This window comes from Manis pentadactyla, chromosome 10 (assembly GCF_030020395.1).
Source record: "Manis pentadactyla isolate mManPen7 chromosome 10, mManPen7.hap1, whole genome shotgun sequence".
Classification (NCBI taxonomy): Eukaryota; Metazoa; Chordata; class Mammalia; order Pholidota; family Manidae; genus Manis; species Manis pentadactyla.
The window spans coordinates 80317811-80338321 of NC_080028.1; the positions used below are offsets into that span (position 1 = coordinate 80317811).

The window sequence follows — 20511 nt, forward strand, 5'->3', positions numbered from 1 at the left end:
GAGGGAGCTTTTTAAAGCTGAATTATGCCAGTTGGTACACCTCATGACTAGAATCATGATTGGTTTCTAGGGTTGCTGATCATTCAAGTGTTTTATGGAAGACTAAAACTGGGAAAAAAGTATGTGCTCACATAGACGTCCATGCACACACTTTAAAATGGTAAAGTCAGTATTTATTACTTTAACATTATGGATCTTGTGGAAATGCTGGGATGAGCTTGAAGAGAGGAGCCCCTGGAAATGTGCGTTATACATGTCACACAACTTGTCACCTGAATTTAACCCTACACTTCTATTCTGATTGGATTTTTAGTAGGTTTATATTCAGGGTTTTGAGTCATTCTGACCCAGGCTCAAGTCTCAGGTCTGCCAAATTCTAGCTGTGTGACCTTGGGCTAATTGCTTGGCTTCTCTGAACTTTATTTTTTGATCTTACAAAGTGGAGAATATAATAATACCTTTGCCATAGGGCTGTTGCTTGGGTTAAAGGAGATGAATTATAAAAAGTGCCAACATGATGGTAGCCCCTTGGTAGATACTGAGTTATTAATATCTGTTTCTTTTTGTAATGATGTTCTGAGGGGAGAGGCTTTCTGTTAGGAAGGTGTTAGTGGGAATTGAAGAAGGCCTCTGGGCTGTGAAGGACCAGGTGGGCCAGAGCAACACCTTTAGGAATAAAGAATCAGAGACCCAGTACAAACCAAGATTCCAGAAGAGTCTCCAGCTTTTGTTTCTTTGAGTTTTCTGTTTCTCAGTATTGATAACTAGTTGAATCCCAAAAAAGTTTTAGTCCTAAGGATTGCTGCAGGAGGGTCAAGGAAGAGTCTGGAGAGATGTGGCCACACTGACTAGCCAGCTGGGAACAAGACACCAAGGAATTCAGTAGGGGAAGTAGGAGTTCCTTCCTGAGAAGGAAATGGGACAGAGTGCTTGGGAAATGACCCCAGATGTCCCCTGGTGTGGAAGTCCTGCTGTTTCCTGCATTGGCCATGCCTTCCATATATATGCATATGAACCCTCTGAAATCCCAGCCTTAAGCAACCTACAGAGCACACCTGCGTCCTTCTGCTTCAGGAGATGCAGAAAGCATGGAATAGATTCAGGGTCCATCCTCGGGCCTGGATTCCCAACCTATCCTATCGTTTTTTGAGGAAGTGTAGTTAGGTTAAACCATACCACCTGGGCAGGCAGAGACCACCAGAGAGGAAGGAACTCTCCAGGATTTGCATCCCAAAGACAGATTTCCAAGTACAAATTAGTGATGCCTTGCCTTGTAAGAGACTGGAAGCCTCCTAGTGTTGCTGGTTTCCTTTTTCTTTTTTCTGTCATGGGGACTCCCTCCTTTTCCCTAAGTTATTGCATCTTGCATTTCAGCAAAAATTTTATTGCTTTGGGACCTTCGAGTCTCGTGCGGGATATTTCTCACGGCTCATGGTGTAATACGCAGAGGTAATTTCTTTCAAATGATTTTTGCTTGAAGTGGTTTTCAATGAATGAAGGGTAAGAATATGAATGGAGGACTGAGTTTCTAGCATCGGGTCCAGGCTGGGAGCATGCATACCCTGAGCCTTGCCAGAGCAGTAAATGTGGGCTGTTTAATTGCCCTGGAGGCACATAATTAGGCAGCAATCCATTTTAGTCTCTTGTTTGGCCACAAAAAGAGAAGAGAGGCATTATTTAATGCTATAATCTGTTTAAGTCTCTTCCAGATCACTTTTGAAAGTTTTATTTTCTTTCTGAAATGGAATGTTTTCATCAAGAGGGAACAGTTATGACTTCTCAAAGGTGGAGGTCAGTTGTACTGGGGAAATGGTTGGACAAAGCAATCTCAATGATGGCATGGCGGAGTGTTAAATTATGTCCTGGCTGTTGTATAGGCAGCCTCCAATTTTTATCTATTTTCAGTGTCTTCCAGGGTTCTGTGTACTTGGTATTTTCTTTCTTGATATTACTTGGAGCTCAAACAGTAAGAGATTTGGTGCAATTCCTTGGGTTGTTTTCTTCTTATTTCATTTTATTCCTATCCTTTCTTCACTCCCTCCCCTCACCCTCCTCCTGTCCTTCTTCCCTCTCTCCTTTCTGCCCTGCCTGAGTTGGAGAGGGGTTGGTTTCCAAAACCTCCTTCAGGTTTGATGATTTGCTAGGACTTACAGAACTCAGAAAAGCTGTTGGACCCACAGTTATGGTTCATTACAGTGAAAGAAATCACATTAAAATCAGCCAAGGAAAAGGACACATAGGGAAGAGTCCAGGAGAAGCCAGACCCAGGCTTCTAGTTGTGCTTCCCTGGGGGAATCGCACAGACAGCACTAATACGCCCAGCAACAGTGTGTGACGGACATGCTAAGTGCCCAGCACAGAGGCTCACCAAGGCTCGGCATCCCGGGATTGTATTGGGGATAATTGCCAAGGCATGGTGTGCCCAATGTGCCTGAGCTTAGCCACACTCAGTCTCTATGTCCCCCACCCACTAGAGGTCAAACTGCTGGGGTGTGGCCCCAGGTCCCAGGCAAGCAAAAGCAGATGCTCACTATAAATCATAACATTAGCATAAACTATTTGGCATTGTCCCATGCCTCAGGTATACAGAGACACTTACCAGGTAAGGGATGAGAGTCTATCTCCCAGGACATGGTCAAGGGTCAGTCCTTTCTTTGGGATGTTTAGGGTTTGGGCATTCCAAACCTACTGAGTAAACCTTTAATGCATTACTGCTGCCCCAGTACAGACTCCAGGTTAGGCACGTGCAAGCTGCTGGGAAAATCAAGGTGCTTCCTTATATTGTATGCCAATCTGAAGACCAGCTTGGGACTACTAGATTTATCTTTCTTTCTTTGATGTCCCACAGCAAGCCAACAATTTTGTCAGAATCTACCTTGGAAGGATAAACCTTTCCATATAATGTTGCAAAGGAGTAGTTTAATCATATTGCTGCATTTCCAGCTGGCTCTTCCTGATCCAAGATTGGGGTTGAAACATTGCAAAACTCGTAAGGGATATAACTGCAGATGGCCTGAGCTCTCTTAAAATCCCAGGAACAAGTTTCAGTCATGGCAACTGGACCAGACTTTGCATTTTAAAAATGTACGTCTTTAAAACAAATATTCTAAAACAAACATTGTAGTTTTCCCCCCACTTTGCTTTCTTCTGTAACCCCCTTCTCTCAGCTCTCTGTCCCCAAACCCAGGGCACCAGATAAGCCTTAGAAAAAGTGCCAAGTAGTTGGTACTTTTTGGAGGCAGTTTACATCAGCTGCCTTTTTACATTGTATGAATTCTACTGACATATGTCTGCTCAATACATTGATATTCTCATCCTGACTGATGCATTTGATGAGTCACATTGATATGCCATCTCTTAGCCTGACCCTTGTACCATTTGTCTCCAAACAAAAAGAAATGTGTGGTTATTTTCATGCTAACAAGCACTGGAGAGCAACAAGCATTTCCTTTTCTAGCTCTTCAGAGTGACACTCACTGACCTTCTGCTGACTTTCTGAGTGTCACTATGGATGGTCAGTGCCTGGGTGATCCTGTGGGGCTCTTAACACTGTGAAGAAACCTCAAGAAAGGCCTTTGGCCACCCAAACCCCCCCCCGCCCCCCCCCACCCTCCTGAAAAATCCCACTATTTGAATGGGACCAAATCCCACTATTTGAATGGGACCAATTACATTTCTGGAGGGAGGCAGCATATCGTGGGTTATTGGAGGCCTGGTGTTTTAACTGCTGATCTTGCTCCTGTTACTTCCAAGCTTTGGGGTTTAGACATGTCCTCTCCTTCAGGCTTTCTGTTTTCTTATCAGAGGATAATAATAGTACCTACTCTATGGCATAATTATGTTGATTAGTAGGATAGAGTGTGTAAAGCTTCTAGCACTGGCTTAGCATGTAGTCAGTAGCCATAAAATGGCAACATTACTATTGTCAACACTAGTAGTAATAATAAAAAGAATACATTCTGATATAGCTACAGATCTCCGTATCTACCCTATAGATTTATGGGTGAAAGGTGCTTTGCCCATAAGATCGTCTCTGAGAGCCATCCCACATGGGGATTTCTAGAACCTTTTGCATAGACTTCTTTCTCCAGGATATGGGGAAATGGGAACAGTGTGTATTTTTTAAATTAAATATATTTGACATATGCCATTCTAATAGATTTAAGGTAGACAATGTATTCCTTTGATGCATTTGTATATTGTAATATGATAGCTATTGTGATATTAACAGCTTTATATGATTATAATACAATGTTGCCTGTGTTTGTTGTGCTATGTATTAGCTCTCTTTGGCTTATTTATTACTCATTGCAAGTTTGTGCCTGTAAATGCCATCAATGTTATTTCCCCACATGCCATCCCCTGGTAACCTACATTTTACTCTGTTTTCTTAGTTTGACTATTTTAGATTCCACATGTAAGTGGTATCATACAGCACTTCTCTTTCTCTGTCTGACTTATCTCACTCAGTATCATGTGTTCAGGGTCCATCCATGTTGTCACAGATGGCAGGCAGATGGCAGGGTGTCCTCCTTTCTCATGGCTGAATAATATTCCTTCATGTATGTGTACCACAACTTTTCTTCTCCCTTCATGCATTGACGGGCTGGAAGATGTCTTTTAGGGATTTTCTAGATAAAAGTGCATGCATCTTATTTTAAAAGGGCTAATAAATTGGTATCGTAAGATATAATTTTGGTATCTTTGGTTACTATTCAATGAATAATCTTGACTCTTTCCGTCTTGGGCCTAGGCTTGGAGACCTGGGTTTGTCAAATATTCTCCTCTGTCAAGCATCTAGGTGCTGGGAGACCGGAGTTCACTGGGAGTCCCCTGTCTGCCAGTAGCCCCGGGGCATGAGCTGACACTGGCTAGCCCTCTGTATTCTGGTCTGTTTCCCCATGGGCCAGAGCATCAAGCCTGGTCATGTGGCATCCCATTTTACAAAGCAGTGAGTGAGACTCTCTAAAATGACTTGGTTCTCTTAGTTCAGAAAGAAGCTCTGTGAGAGTTTAATTCCAGTGTAGGGCCCAGGGTTAAATGTGGGAGTAAGAGCAATGGGCTGGGAGTCCATTGACTCAGGTTCAGGCTCCTGTTCTATCCTGATTTTTAAAATGAAATTGGTACAAAAAGAATTACTTCCCACCTGTGGTTCTCAGTTTCCCATTCTAAGAAATGGTGAAGCACGGGAGAGTGGATTAGTTAACAGGTGTGTGCAATGGTCTGCATGTGGGTTCGACTGGGTGCTTACCATTGTATGTGATGAATACATGCAGGCTGCCTGAGTTCCCACCCCAGTGGCTGCTTACTGGCTGTGTGATCTCAGACAAATTACTTAGCCTTTCTGTGCCTCAGTTTCCTCTTTTTAAAAATATGGATACTCATAGTATTTATCTCATAGGGTTACTATGAAAATTGGGTTAAATAAATATGTGTTTAGAATGGTAGCTGGCACATACCGTGGATGATGGATGCAATTATTAAATATATGAAGATTAAATTCACTCCTATAAAGAAATGTGTCCTCTCTAAAAAATTTTCAAACATGGCTATCGTAGTCTCTCTTCACAGATATTTCTTTACTAAATGAAGAGAAATAGGGTCATGTGGTCATAAATAGCAGCTGACATTTGGCCTTGGTGCAGGGGACGATGGGGCTGTGGAGGGTGGCAGGTTTCAGGTCTCATCCAAAGGGGCAGCCCTCACTCTTTTTTGGCCCATTGCCTCCATATGCAGTGTGGGCTCACTGTTGCCAGAACTTCCATTTTGCAAGAAAAACCAGAGACCTGAATTTTTATATGGAATCTCCCAGTTTTTTTTATCGCTGCAAACATGTGATATCATGGGACGGGCTGCATGAACCAGTCTGTGCAGGACTCTCAGCTTTGATCTCAGGTCTCGGGGGCTCACCTCCTCATTTGTTGCAGTGAGGACCCAGCACACAGCCTGGGAGGAGGAAGGAATGTTCCCCAAAGAAAAGTGGGGTGCCAGAAGATTAAAGAGTAAAACTGAGGCAGAAAGTCTCTGATGGGTCAGATCCTGTGCCTGTGACCTCTTAGCTATTTAGTCCCTTTAATCACTAAGTTCCATCCAACTTCACAGTGCCTCTCTCTGCCAGTGTCCTAATCCAGGTTTTCATCCCTTCATGCCTCTGTGTTGCTTCCCACTGGGCTTCCTCATCACATCTGAGCAGAGAGAGGTCCAAAGGCGGTGTTAGTCATGGTTTTTCAGAGAAACGGAAGCAAAAGCTATAGATCTAGCTATATCTATCTATCGAGAAAGATTGATTTTATAATAGGAGATGGGTCATGTAATTATGGAGGCCAGTAAGTCCCATGATCTTCCATCTGCAAGCTGGTATCCAATAAAGCTGGTAGTGTAATTCATTCTGAGTCCAAAGGCTCAAAACCCGAGTGTGATGTCCAAGGGCTGGAGAAGGTAGATGTCCCAGCTCAAGCAAAGAGCAAATTCACCCTTCCTCCATCTTTCTGTGCTATTGAGGCCCTCAATGGATTGGATGATGCCCCTGCCCCCCCAAGGGTTGGTGAGGGTAGATCATCTTTCCTCAGTGTACTGATTCAAATGCTAATCTATTTTGGAAACACCCACAGATAATGTGACACCAGCTGTCTGGGCAGCCTTTAGCCCTATCAAACGGACATGTAAAATGAGCCATCACAAAGGCATCGTGGGGGAGGAAGCTAATGGAGTGACCATCCAAAACGGTGTTGGAAGAACTGTCCTTGAGGATGTGGCCAGTCTTGGTCATCCTGTCTCTGTAGAGAGACCTTGGCCTTCTAAATATGGGATGTGATTCATTTGAAGTGAGAAAAGAAAATGCACTACAGGAAGTTGCTTATTAACATCTGTAAGATGGAGTTTATCATATAGATTTTGAGAGTGTTGCTGTGAAGATCATGTGCTGTAAAGCACACATAAGTTCCTGGCACTTGCTGCATGCTTAGTAGATGTTCTCAGATTTCCTCAAATCTATAAGGTGCTCCCTTATTCTTAGCATCAATAGGAATAAAGCATTGCTAATTAAACCATGACAGTACTTCATATTCAGAATTTAAAAATTTTGTAGTTACTAAAAGAGCATCTTTTATACTTGGATGTTCATCTTCTGTCACTTTCATGCATTCTTACATCAGAAAAAGAAAATGAGATTAATTGGTCCAAGTATTCCTCACATTTCCCATTCAAAGTTTGACCCCTCTCTGTCGCTCCTGCTTTGCAGTGTCCTCCCCTTCTGCCCTCCCACCCAGGCCCTTGGTCTAAGGGTGTTCTTACAGAGGCTCCATTACTGTCCACAGGATTTTCTTCCAGGCTTCTGCCACTGGTTTTGATGCACAGGCTCAGGCAGTGATGGTCTGTCATGACCAGAAGCCAGTGGTGGTTGTGAGACACATTCTGATGTACATTTTAGAACTGATGAAATATGGTAATTTGCTTACTTTCCTCTGCCTTCTCCCATTGTTGCTAATGGCAGCACCAGGGCAGCAAAACTCAATTTAATTGCTCATAGACTTGTATCCCCTTTCCTAATATGGGGCAGAAGGTGTGTGGGTAATGGGCTCTGCGCTCTGCTCATACTAACTCCTCCAGGAAGTCTTCTCAGCTGACAGCATGGAAACACAGTAAACCACAGCCAAGTGTTTATGACTTTAAACTCTACTCTTGCCTTGTTCTCCATCACTCATTAGATGCCAGACACACTGGCCTTCTCGCTCAGCTCCTTGGACTGCCCAGGCTTGTTGCTGACTCTGAGCCTTGGCCTTTGCTCCCTCCTTTTTCAGGGGTTCTCAACAAGGGGAGTTACAGCCCTTCCTCTTGGGAAGTGTGTGGGAGCGTCTTCAGCTGCCTCCATGACTAGGGAGGGGACCCTCCATACAGGTGTTAGGTGGGTGCAATCAGAGGATGCAAAATATCCCATGATGCTTAGGGCAGACCCACATGAGAGAAACCATCCTACTCCAAATGCCAACCCCCTTTGAGAAAAATCTGCTCCTCAGTGGCTCTTGCCCTTCGCTTTGGCTGGCTGGCTGGCTTGCTTGTACTCACTCCCAGTGTGAATGGTGTCTTCTAGAAGCCTGCTCCCTACAGCCCAGTCAGTCTCTCTTACCACCTAGTTTATTCCTGTTGTGGCACTTGTCACTGCCTGAGGTTACCTGGCTTGGTTATGTACTTACTTTATTACTTTTTGTTTGAGTCCTTCCAGTAGAATATACCCTCCATGAGAGCAAGGATCTTGTGTATTTGTTTACTCCTGTGTCCTCAGCACCCAGAACAGAACTTTGCACTTAATAAATATTTGTTGAGTAAGTGAGCAAAGGAACAGCCCTTAGAATTATCTGCTAATTTTCGTAAGGCTCCAGTCAGACAGGCACTCATTTACACTTGCCCACCTGTCTCCACCTCAATGAATGACGTGCCTAAAAAAACCCGAAACAAACAACTCAAAGGACTCACCAGGAACTGGCTGTCATAGTGACTATGATTCCTGTTCCTGTTTCCTAAGGAACAGTGACACTGCTCATCAGTGTCAAAGTGAATTGGACAGGTGATGTCTTCAGCTGATTGTTTCCTGAAAAATGTTTCCTAGAGCAGGACTCCCGGGATGTCTCTATCTATTTGGGATGGCAACATGTGAGGGAGATTATGATGTTGGTTATTGAAAGATGTCCTTTCCACTTAAGCTTTCTTTGAGGTTCCAAGAGCGGGCCCATAGACCTCTGATTACAGGGGGAATAATGCCGTTACGGCCCTGGCATCTTCTTGTGGTTGAAGTGATTACAGCAGTGGCATCTCTTCAAGGTTTCCTCCAGGAAGGTAGAGGTGAGGCGTGGGAGAGGCTTGTAGCCAGTGCTCAGGGCTCCTTCCAAGCCAAGGACACGTTTCTGACTGTCCTCTTAATATAGGTCTCTGCCTGCTCTGAACAGGTCTGGTCTCTTAGATCTGAGCCTCAAAGATCTTGGGTTCCAAGTGACTCCCTTCCAGCTGGTGAACAAGCTTGGTCAGGTGGAACAAGTAGAAGCAGGGCTGTGATTACCGAGCAGGTGTTCTGGTTGTGGCCCTCCTCAGGCAGAAGAGTCTTGGTGGTTTTGTGGTGGCGTATTTGAAACATGCAAAGTGAAAGGATGAAGCAACACTCACTTTCTTGCAGCAAGCGCTTTCCATACCATTTTCTCATTCAATCCCAACAACTACAAGGGCACTACTATGTTCCCTCTCATACAGGTGAGGAAACTGAGGCTCAGAGAGGTGGAAGGATCTGCCTAAGGCCACAGAGTGGCAGAGCCAGGGACTCATATACCTACATTCTTAATTGCTGTAATGGATGGGTTTTCCCACTTCCTCCACTGTTTACTTTTTAATCTTTCTGTTTGCTAGGATCCATGGAAAGAAAGGGTGTATGAGTAATTAGAGCTGAAAGATATGGTGAGAGTTTCTTAATCCTGGACCTATCATAGCTTTTTAGTTTCTGTAAAGAGTATACCATACACACTGTGTGTATGTATGCACTTTATTTTTGTAAAAAGTATTTGGATTGAAGGGATTTCTATTTTCAAGTCATTTGTCTTCTTTCCTTCCCATGCAGGAAGGACTTTGGCAAATGTTGCAAGATTCATTATACACACAGACATTTTTCCATCCCAGTTTGCATTTGAGCATCAGAGATGGATCATAAATTGTTTTTTTTATTACTTTAAATGATGTACTCCTCAGTCTTTTTTGTTTTGTTTTGTTTTGTTTTTGTATAAAAGACAGCATTTACCTCGCCAAGATTTGATTTTAAGTACCAGCACTACATTTCCTTAAAGGATGCATTTGAGAGAGAAGGAGAAAAAAAGGCAGTAGGCCCAGATTTGGACCATATGTAGCAGAACAAAATACTCTAAGGTCACCTTTTCTCAGTGAACTTGGTTGAACTTCAGATTCAGTAAGTTTTGAAAATAGATGCTATTATGTCATCTTTCTTTGAAATAATAGTAAAAAAATGCTCTGCAGCTTAAAACACCCTGTTGCCTCTATTATTTCATTTAATTGATTCAAATTAATACAATGAATTTTGGTTCTACTGTGAATGTGCTTGGCCTGGGGTTAGATGATGCCATATGGGGGAACCACATTTCTTGCTCTCCAAGAATTATGATGTAATAGAGAGGCCTGGACACATAAAGGAATGTATATTGTGATAGAGGTCTCTCTGAAGCATAGTGGTGATATATTGGCCATCATTTTCAGTGGCAAGTGACAGAAACCATCTGAAAAGGATAATTTATTTGCTTATATAACAGGAGGTATAGGTAAATTTTCAAATAGCTGAACCTGGGTATGTCAATATCCCCCTTCCACCAACCAATCCCTTGGCTCTACTTTCTTTTATGTTGGTTTATTTATGGGCAAACTCTCCTCATAGTGGCAAAGATGGTCCCAGCAGCTCCATTCATTCATCTTACTAGCTTAGATACCCTGGGTGGTAAAGAGAAAGGATTTCTTTTAATAGTTCCACCAAAAGTCTCAGTATTTGTTCTCCCTGGACTAATTTGGCTCATATGTCCACCACCAACCATGGTGATCAAGGGAACAGACTATATGTGTTGGCTTTGTCTGGAAACATGGGCAATCTTGGGTTTGGGGAATGGGGTCAGCTATACCAGGAAAACATGATGGAGGGGGTGGCACCTAGAGGAAAAGTGGGTGCTGTTAGAAGAACAAAGGGAATGGATTCTGGGCAAGCAAAAGCAACTTCCCTATCATTCACCTTTGAAAGTCTCACACCTATCTTCTGTAGCATTAGGCTGTTTCCATGCTTAGAGGTCACTGTCTTCTCTTTCCTTTCCTAGTGTATAGCTCATGGTTTGAGTCTTAGCATCTGCCATCCTCAGTCTCTGCCTTCTGCCTCCTCAAATATGAATGCTTCATGGCTTCAGCTGTCACATAACCAAGGCTGATTTCAAATCCTTTTCTCTAACCCTGTCTCTTCTGACCAGTGTGTGCCTCTAATTTCTAATGCTTCTCTTGAGCTACCTTCCAGTAGGGTTATGTTTACATTACATTTCACATGCCACAAACCCAACATATCAACTGTCCCACAAAATCAGAATCCCACTGAGCCTCCCCAAAGCCCTAGATCTTTGATGGTATCAGAGAGGTCCACAATACCCAATTACCATCTCATCATTCCAGACAGTTAACTATCGAGATCTGGTTTCACTAGAAGGGAAGGCTTGTTTCAGGAAGGAAGAGGCAGCATAGTTTTCTGGTGATGAACACATGGGCTCCAGAACACTTGTCTTTCAGTCTTGACTTTGCATCCATGCTCTTATCTGTGTGACCTTGGGCTAGTTATTTAATCTTTCTCAGTTTGCTCATCCATACAAATAGGGATAATAATAGTAACTACTTAAGAGTGTCGTGTGAATCAAATGAATTATACATATAAAGCACTCAGAATAGTGTTATCACATAATCACTTTTAAAATGTTAGATATTTATTTTGGGAACAAGGTGAGGTGTAAATCAATCAATTAGCATATTAGGGAAGTCAATATTTTGTAAGGCACCTCATTTTTTGGTTTAATATTACTTCTTATACTGATTCTGACTCTTACATCCTATTACACTTGTTTCTTCTATAGCTACGTGTAATGAGTCTTGTTCTAGATCATGGTGGCTTTGCAAATATTTCCCATATCTCTATCATCTCATCTCAGTGTTTCCTTCTCAAGTTTAAATAGTCTAAATTCTTCAGTTGATGTTTTCTAGGTCCTTGACCACTCTTTCTATGTCATTATGGAATAACTCAATTTTGTCAGCATTCTTATTTAAATGAAGTATCCAGAAATGATTTCAATATTCCATGTGTTTTATGAAAGTCTTTTGGAAGGTGCATTTTCTCTGTTCTTTATACTCTACCTCCATTAATATAACCTGGCATTGAATCAGCTTTTTAAAATCATGCACATCACAAGATTGACTAATATTGAGTCCAATGGTCAATAAGAATCCCAAGACACTTTTTTGTTTGTCCTAGTTTTGACCAGATGTCTTTTTTAATGGGTTTAGAAATGTGCCTCAGGTTTGAAACTGCTACTTAGCACATTGGAGAGTGAAGCTGCTTGGTGTGAAATGCAGAATTAATGTCACCTATATGAGTTAGGATTAGGTTCAGCTGCATATAGCAGAAACATCCCAAATAACAGTGACTTAAAATAAGGCAGAAGTTAATTTTTCTCTTCAATATAAAAGAAGTTCAGAGGTAGGCTTGATCTAATATAGTCTGTAATTTCTCTATGCTCATCAGGGACTCAGGATCTTTTTAACAGGTGCTTCTCCAACTTTAATATGTTGCCTCAGGGATTAAAGATGGTTGCTGGGGCTCCAGTCATTGCATTCATATTCTAAATAAGAGAAATAGAAAAGACACCAAAAAGGGCACATTTTTTCCTTTTAAAGGAGTTTTATTGGAAATCCAGAAAACCACTTTTCATTGGCCCAGAATAAATTACATGTCCATATCTAGTTGCAAGAGAGGCTGGGAAGTATATTCCTTTGACTGGGGTTCTATGTGCCTATATAAGAAGAAAAGTTCTATTACTAAAGATGAATAAGAGAATAAATGGTGAGTTTAGCAACTGGCAGTCTTGGCCACACATATGTTGGTGATAATATTTTGAATAAGATCAAGCATTGGGTCATGTGTCATAGAATTAGAGATCTTGCAAAGTAAGACTTTAAGCAGATGGTCAACCCATCAGTATTGCTGAAATGATTATTCTCAGACAATCCATATCAAATTTGCTAGAGATCTTATTATTAAAGATGTAGTATCCTGGGCATTAAATGTTTTTTAATTCCCTCTAAAGTCACTTTTATTGAAGTATAAATTACATTCAATAAAATTCCCAAAATTTAAGTGTTAAATTGATGAGTTTGGTGAATTTATACACTTATATATACCATCAAGGTATAGAATATTTCTACCACCCAAAAAAGTCCCCTTGTGCCCCTTGGCAGTCCCTTCCCCTACTCTGGCTCCAAGAAAAATCTTAATGTCATTTTATTTTTGCCTTGTCTAGAATTTCCTATAAAAAGGATCATAGAGCATATTATTTTATATACTATTAAAACTTGAGATTCTCTAATCTACATGTTTTTGATAAAGATAAGCCTTGACTTATCCTAATCTTGTTTCATTTGGCTCTAATTGCTTCATCTGGTCTCTATAGTATCATGGAACAATTTGTCAGCTGTTATGTTTGGCAAATATTGAAATCCAAATGCCTACTGCATACAGCCTTTCCCTTCATTTTCACCTGATTAAGTGACCCCCCAGATCTTAGTGTAGATTCTACTTCCACTAGAGAGCCTTCTTCATTCGTTTCTTTGTGGATCAGGTGCTTGTTCTATATGCTACATTGTTCCATGGACTTACCTATTGATCCTAAGTTTACTCTAATTCTGCTTCTCTAGACTGTGAGGTTCTTAAGGACAGTGTCTATTCTTTGCTCATCATTGAATCCCTAGTGTCTGTGACAAAATCTGGTTTGGTGATAGTACTTGAAAAATATTTTCAAGTGAATTAATTGAGCCCAAAATGGTGTTACAAGTGTTATAATGTGATATAAAAGTGCTATAGGTCAGCAAAGGAATATGGCTGAGCAGATTCAGAGAATGACTTACAGAGGTTGTCATCCGGAACTTGAAGGAATTTGCTAGGCAAATAACGAGACTAGAACACCCTGAATAAAGCAGTTAGTGGTTACAAAAGCATGGAATTATGAGTAAATATGAGGTATTTTCAGAGGGAAGAAGAGTACAAGTGTTCAGAGGATAGGTGTGTAGCAAGCAATTTGGAGATCAGGCTGGGGGTCAAAAGTTGATGTTAACTATAACAATTAGAAAGAAGTGTGAAAAACTTGATGGCTGATATGGAAAAATATCCTATGCATTATTCTTTAATACTGGTGTTACTCCTCTTGCCATAGAGTTCTGGCCATTAGAGGCTGTGGGCGGGGTAGTCAAACAACTGTGAGTGCTATTTCAGAAGGTAGAGATGTGCCTCATTTTCAGAACCATTCCTTATGGACAGCGCTTGCTGTACTTTGGAGCTTTTGCTGCCTTCCATAGGCCAAAAAACTTGATTTGTCTCCATGTAGTCAGTCATGTGGCACAGTAAGATTCTCAGCCTGTGGTGGCAGAGCATCAGTACTCCAGAACCAAAGGGCTGCGCATAACCCTTGCGTTTCCTCATCTAATCGTCACAACTTGTCTCAGGCAGCTATCATTTCTGCTTCTCTTTTATAGAGGCACAGAGAGAAGAGGTGAGTGGCAGATCCAGGATTCACGCTTGCATCTTTCTGACACCAGTATCTGCAGCTAAGCCACTTCACTTATATTCCAGTGGGTACCAATAGACTCCCGTGGAAGTCTCCAACTTCCTTCAGACATTTACGCATGGATGACTCTTCAGTGGAGAACCAGCATTATAGATGATTCACAGCTGGAATCTTGCTAGAGCCAGCCAGTAATGCCAGGAGTGGTGGGAAGGAGGAAGGGCTTTTCCTAGTTCATTCCCTTCCTGAGTTTGAAAGGACGCTCTCATAGAAACATGTCAGCTGGCAAGCAGGTATGTGCATCTGAAATGTTCTAGCGATTGCACCTGTGGAAGGGAAGTTAGTGGAATTCAGGAATTAGGTCTCTCACACCAATAGGAGTTTTTGGAGCTCCAGTGGAAAAAACCCTTGGCTACTTTCTCACTCATTTCATTTATAATTATACTTCCTTTACGGTTGTCTGGGGCCTGGTCAGTGGGGGGGTCCATCTCCAAGTCTGTGGGAGAGGCGTGTTGAGCTGTCCCCAGAGTTGCTGGTTCCTGGCCGAGCGTGGGTGGGCGTGCTCACATATGGCATAAGCATTTCTTTCTTAATGGGTGAATGCCACTCCTCCTCACTTTAAAAGGAGCCCATACTGTGCCCCATTAGCTGAAATTGATGTGATGGTTATTTCCAGTGCCATTTCTTTAAAGAACTCAGTCTCCCTGTGCATTGCTAGCTTGGCCCCCTTGCTAAGTAGAATGAAGAACCCCTGGGAAAGTGTGGTGGCAGCTTTTCAGAAGCTGCAGAGCCCGGCTCCTCTCTTCTCATCCTCACATCCACAGCTCAGAGAGAGCATCACACATTATATAAACATTAAGGATTCTTCCCTCAAACGCAGAATACTCTGGAAATCTCAGAATCCAAAAGCTCTGTGATAAAAATGGGTGAAGCAATATCCTTATTGATAAACTTACATATCCAGCTGAGATGCTGCACATGATAATGCAATTTTCTATGCAAAAAGGGTTTATCTCCATCCAAATATTATTCCATATCATTATTCATTCCGGAGGAGTGATTGCTGTCCTAGGTTAACTGATTAAACTTTTGGAACCAAAGCTCCAAGCTTATCTTACCGGCTATTGCCTGACTTCTTATAAATTGCCTTAGATTGGTAGAAATGAATAAATGTACACTCCATTAGGAAATATTAAAGTTTTTATACTGGTTTAGAATAAAAACAGGATTAAAAGGGGGGCATTTCTAAGATTCAGTACAGCATGAAATTGAAATCTTTTTGGCATATGAAATATACAATATGAATATTCTTCCTGTTTCCTGATAGCTGGGGGATTATGAAGGGTGGGGAAACCACTCCAGAATTCCCCCGTAGATGCTGAAACAGGAGAAGTAGGAAAAACCCATTTTGGTGCTTCCAAGTCTACCTACTGATTATCAGATTCTTAAACGATAAGAGTAATAATTACAGCAGTAAAACATTTCTTAAGCGTCAATCTATGTCAGGCTGTGTCTTATATGCTTGTTTATCTGTAGGGAGATTTTTAGAATGGTTAAGAAGCTGGAGCTCTTCAAGTTCATGTTTTGCTTCTCACTGTGTGAATTTGGGCAAGTTGCTGTTTTCTCTGTGCCTCAGTTTCCCACTTGTAAAAGGAATAATAACAACTTTCTACCTTGGGAGGTTGCTCAGAGAATTAAATTATCTAATATATGTAAAATGGCTCCTGAAACAAAAGGTGTAATAAATGTGGTTACTATTGTTATTAGTAGTAGTAGTAATAGTATATTTTGGCAGCTCTCAAAACACTGTGAGGTAGATGTTTTTTTATTAGTCTTGGTCCCATTTTCCAGATGCTGAAACTAAGGTGAATCATGGAGAAATCGATCATCTCCTGAAAAAGCAGTGGACATGAACCACATACTACTCTGCTTTGCTGTGTTGTGTTGTAACAAACTCGCAACACGGTGCGCTGTGAAACAACCCCTATTTTATTAGGCTGTGGGGAGGAAGAGAATGACACAGCAAAGTTGGTTTGTCTTTGCGCCACAGCGCCTGGGGCCTCAGCAGGGAGCACCCAGGTGGCCTGGTACTGAGATCCTTTGAACACTTCTTAATTCATATGTGTCAGTCCTGGGCTGGTATGATGCAAAGGCTGGGGTCCGCTGGGATGGCTCACTGCAGTGCCTCCATGGGGCTGGCCACATGGGTAGTGCTTCCTCACAGCGTGGCGGCCTTGGGGCTGTCAGACTGATCACATGGCAGCTCTGGGCTTCAAGGGCAAGTGTCCTGGTGACAAGGCAAAAGTTGCAAGGTCTTTAATGACCCAGTCTTGGAAGTCACATAGCATTGCTTCACAGTTTAGGGATCAAAGGTGTTGAGCCTGCCTGGATTCAGGAGAAGGGGACAGCGACTTCTCTTTTCCAGGGAGGAAGGGTCATGGACTTTGCAGCTCTGTTTTATAGCCACTGCACATCCTGTTGAGACTTGATGTTACCTTGTGTCTGGATGTAGACTGGTGTCATCTGCTTCATCTAGTACAGTAGTTCTTGAATGGCTCCGAGTATAACCTGCTTGAGGAACTCTCTCAGTATGTGGAAGCCCAGCTCCTTGGCTGTGTTGCTGTCTTGGAAGCTGTTTGCATTCACACATATGCAGTTGCTCTCCTATGAGTGTTCAGGTTCCCACTCGCTGGCCCTGCCTGTGTGTGCATGCATGTGTGTGCACACACGCCGTATCAGGCCCCCGTCTCCATCATTCCATCATGTTACTTCACCTTCCTTTCCCTCTGACTTCTTTCTTTCTGGTGGATTCAATTAGCTCTCTTTGCTGCTTTAGCAATAAAACAGTTCCCTCCCCAGCATTAGAATGAGTCTCTCTCATTATTTCATTTAGATCATTGTTCTGTTTGAAAACTTGAGGGCAGGGCAGGCAGGAGTAAAGGAATGTTAATTTGCAGGGAGCTCCTGTCGTGTGGGGGGAGAGCTGCTCACCATCCAGGAAGCTGCCACTTGATGTCTTCATGGACACATGAAGAATTGATGAAGGATGCTTAAAACGGCATGACCCCATTGTCTGCTCATGCTGAGACCTGCGACCGTACAGGAGGCGGCAGCCGTGTAGATCCTGGCCAAAGCCCGATTTGAAGTGGCTGATTGCCACAGCTCCTTTGTCCACTTCAGAGGGGACATTTCCCCTGAAAGTGTGTGTGTGCCCGTGTGCACGTGTGTGGCTTCATTAGTGTTTCCTTCATACTCTTCAATTATGGAAGTCCTCTTTCACTGTGACCATCACTGGGAAAATGCAGTAGGTAGCAGAGACAGGGCCGAGGATCCTTATAATTTGACTCACAGAATGTCAGAGAACATCACACAAAGCAAGGAATTAAGCTCTGTGAGTGCCAGAGCGACATTGATTATGTAGGAATGGCATATAAATTATTACAAAGCTTTCAGGGCTTTTGTTAGTAATCTGTGTTTAGAGTCCCCTTTCAGGAGTTTGAAATGCCATCAGATGGCTGCATAGTGCTAACAGACCTGCGTTTCATTCCTGCTTCGTGCTGTGCTACACGGGAATCATATTCGTTACTAGACTGAAGAGCATCTTAGTGGAAAAAAAAAAGGGCTGGTGGGGAGTAAGCAGGACTAGATTTAAATCTAATTGCCTTTCATGTTTTCCACTGCTGTTTGGCTTACACACAGGGGTAGTATTTGTGGAAAATGAGGATTAGACTGTTTGCTGGGAGGTAGATGAGAAAAGGCTGGTCCTGCTGCTGACAGTAGTGATCTCAGCCCAAGATGGATGAAAGGAAACCCCTAGGTTGTTGTGCATTAGGTGGTTAAAAAAATGACTTCCCCACTATGTTTCTGTGACTGCTATGCTTTAAATCTGCTCTACTGCTTCCATTTTCTTTTCTCCTCAGATTGAATCTGGGATTGTTTGAAAGCTTCCCAATGAGGGAATGATTCAGATCGGCTTTTGAAATAGGGTGGAGAGTGGACTAGGAAGGGCCTTCCTACTTCCATGTACTCTATGAATAAATATGACAAAAAAAGACAAGTTTCATGAAAGACTCTGGGGTCGCAGTCACCAATTGTGCCGACTAATTATCCAGTCAAGGTGCTGGGCTCTTCTCCAGCATTGCTCAGCTAACTTTAGACAGATTTCACAATTGCAAATGGCCAGCTGAATGGGCCAATTGAAAGCTCTTATTAATAACCTGGAGCCATAAAGTGGAGGAGCTTCGTGGGGGGGCTGCAGATATGTGTACTTGGATAAGAAAGTCCATTCTGCACATGAAAAACGAGACCTTAGAGTTGTGCAAGAATGAGGGAAAAGTTTAGTGATTAATCACGTCAGTCATAATGAGGAGAGGAAATCAACTTGGTAAAAGGATTTGTCTGAATGGATTATAGGCAAATTTAAACGAAGGAGAAAAAAAGCAACAAAGGGCATTGCTGGCTTGGGAATTGGCCTCTCACAATCTCAGTCATTCTCTAAATCAATTCTGCATTTCCTCAGTACCACACACGTGAACCACAGCTCTCTCTTCATTGTCTCAGATGAACCACTGTGAGCCATACATTAGATGAAGTATTGAGTATTTGTCTTCCAAAAATACACTTGAATGTGGTTTATTCCCCTGATAGGTCTGCTATGATGCATTTAGGTGCCATATTGCTAAATACATACTGTACTTTAATATCTGCACCAGCGAGTCTCCAACTGCTTAGGAAGCAGCTGTGCGGGGGCCCCACAATTACAGATAGAGTTTTTCTCATAAACTGTTTAATTGTTTGCTTCTGGAAACAATTAGACTGACGGTATTACAGAGTGAGTGTTGTATTGCAGCCGGCAATCCTCTTTATGAGTTGTCTTAGCAAAATACCATGTTGACATATGCTGGGCCCACAAAGAAGATTCAGTTATATGAATGGCCTGACCTCCAAGGAAACTGTGCTTGGTAGATGTCTCCCTGGGAGAATGGCACTGCCAAGGGGGAGTCAGTCTGTAAACAAGGGATATCCTGGCATTGTGCATGGACACCCTCCCCCTCTGCAGTGGGGGGAACCCCAGGTCTTTCTTCAAAGCTGCATGGACACAGAATAGCATGTGATGCATCCTCCATGACATTGGTCCAGCCTAGGAGGCTGGTAGTTTGCAAAGCCCCAACATATAAGGTGCTTTGGGAAGGAGTGTGTGCTGATATCTTTCTTTGTTTCACAGGCCGGATCTTGGGACACAGCGGTTAATGGGCTGGATGGCTCTGCAGCTCCTAGTGACGGTTTATTCCGTCTGGGTGTTAAGTTTGTGGGAGACTTGGCTCTGTGTGCTTTTCATGCATGATGGTCTTACGTAATCCTTACAAGCACACCTTTTTGAGTTTGTGGTGTTATTCTTTCTGCTTGACAGATGGAGACACTGGGACTTGGCAAATTAAGTTATTTGTCCGAGGTCACTTAGCAATGACAAATGGCACATCCTCATCTCAAACCCAGGTCTATCTGGCTCTAAACCCCATGCTCCTAACATTTATACCATATAGCTTCCTAGGAGAAATCTTAATAAGGACAAGAGATTTCTTATTCCCAGTGGGTTTTTTTTTTTTTTTTGCCACTAGAAGTACCAATAAAAGCACCAAAGAAGTGAGTTTCCATCATCATTTAATTACTTCCTCTTTTAGGAATCAATTTATTCTGTTTTGCCATATTTATTCAACATCTCCAATATGCCAGACACAATGGTGGGCATTACGGATATAACCACACCTTCATGAAGCTTTGTGGAGGAGGTGGGTGGGAGGCATAAAATAGGTAAACAGAAATATAGACAAAGCAATTTCAGGCAGTGAGAATTACTAACAAGCACAATAATGTAATAATTGTTGACTTGGTTGTGGTTCTTGTGATTGAGATGGTTGGAAAGGCTTTTCTAAGGAGTTGAGGCCCATCTGCATTGAAGCCTGAATCATGAGAAGGAGCCAGTCTTGGAAAGAGCTGGGGAAAGAACAAGGTCAGAGTATCTGGGAAAGGAATGAGATTGGTGTGTTTTAGGAACCAAAGTAAAGCCAGGGTGTCTAGATTAATCCTTAGAAGCTGTACTTGAGGCCCTGGTGAAGAGCCTCCAATCACATAGTCCATCCGTCCATCCATCCATCCATCCATCCATCCA

The 20511-nt window shown here is 42.4% G+C and overlaps 1 protein-coding gene across 1 annotated transcript in view; it reads left to right on the forward strand.

The window, feature by feature from the left end:
- HS3ST4 (heparan sulfate-glucosamine 3-sulfotransferase 4) overlaps nt 1–20511 on the forward strand; it is a 392531-nt gene that overhangs the window by 29872 nt on the left and 342148 nt on the right. The window lies entirely within an intron of this gene.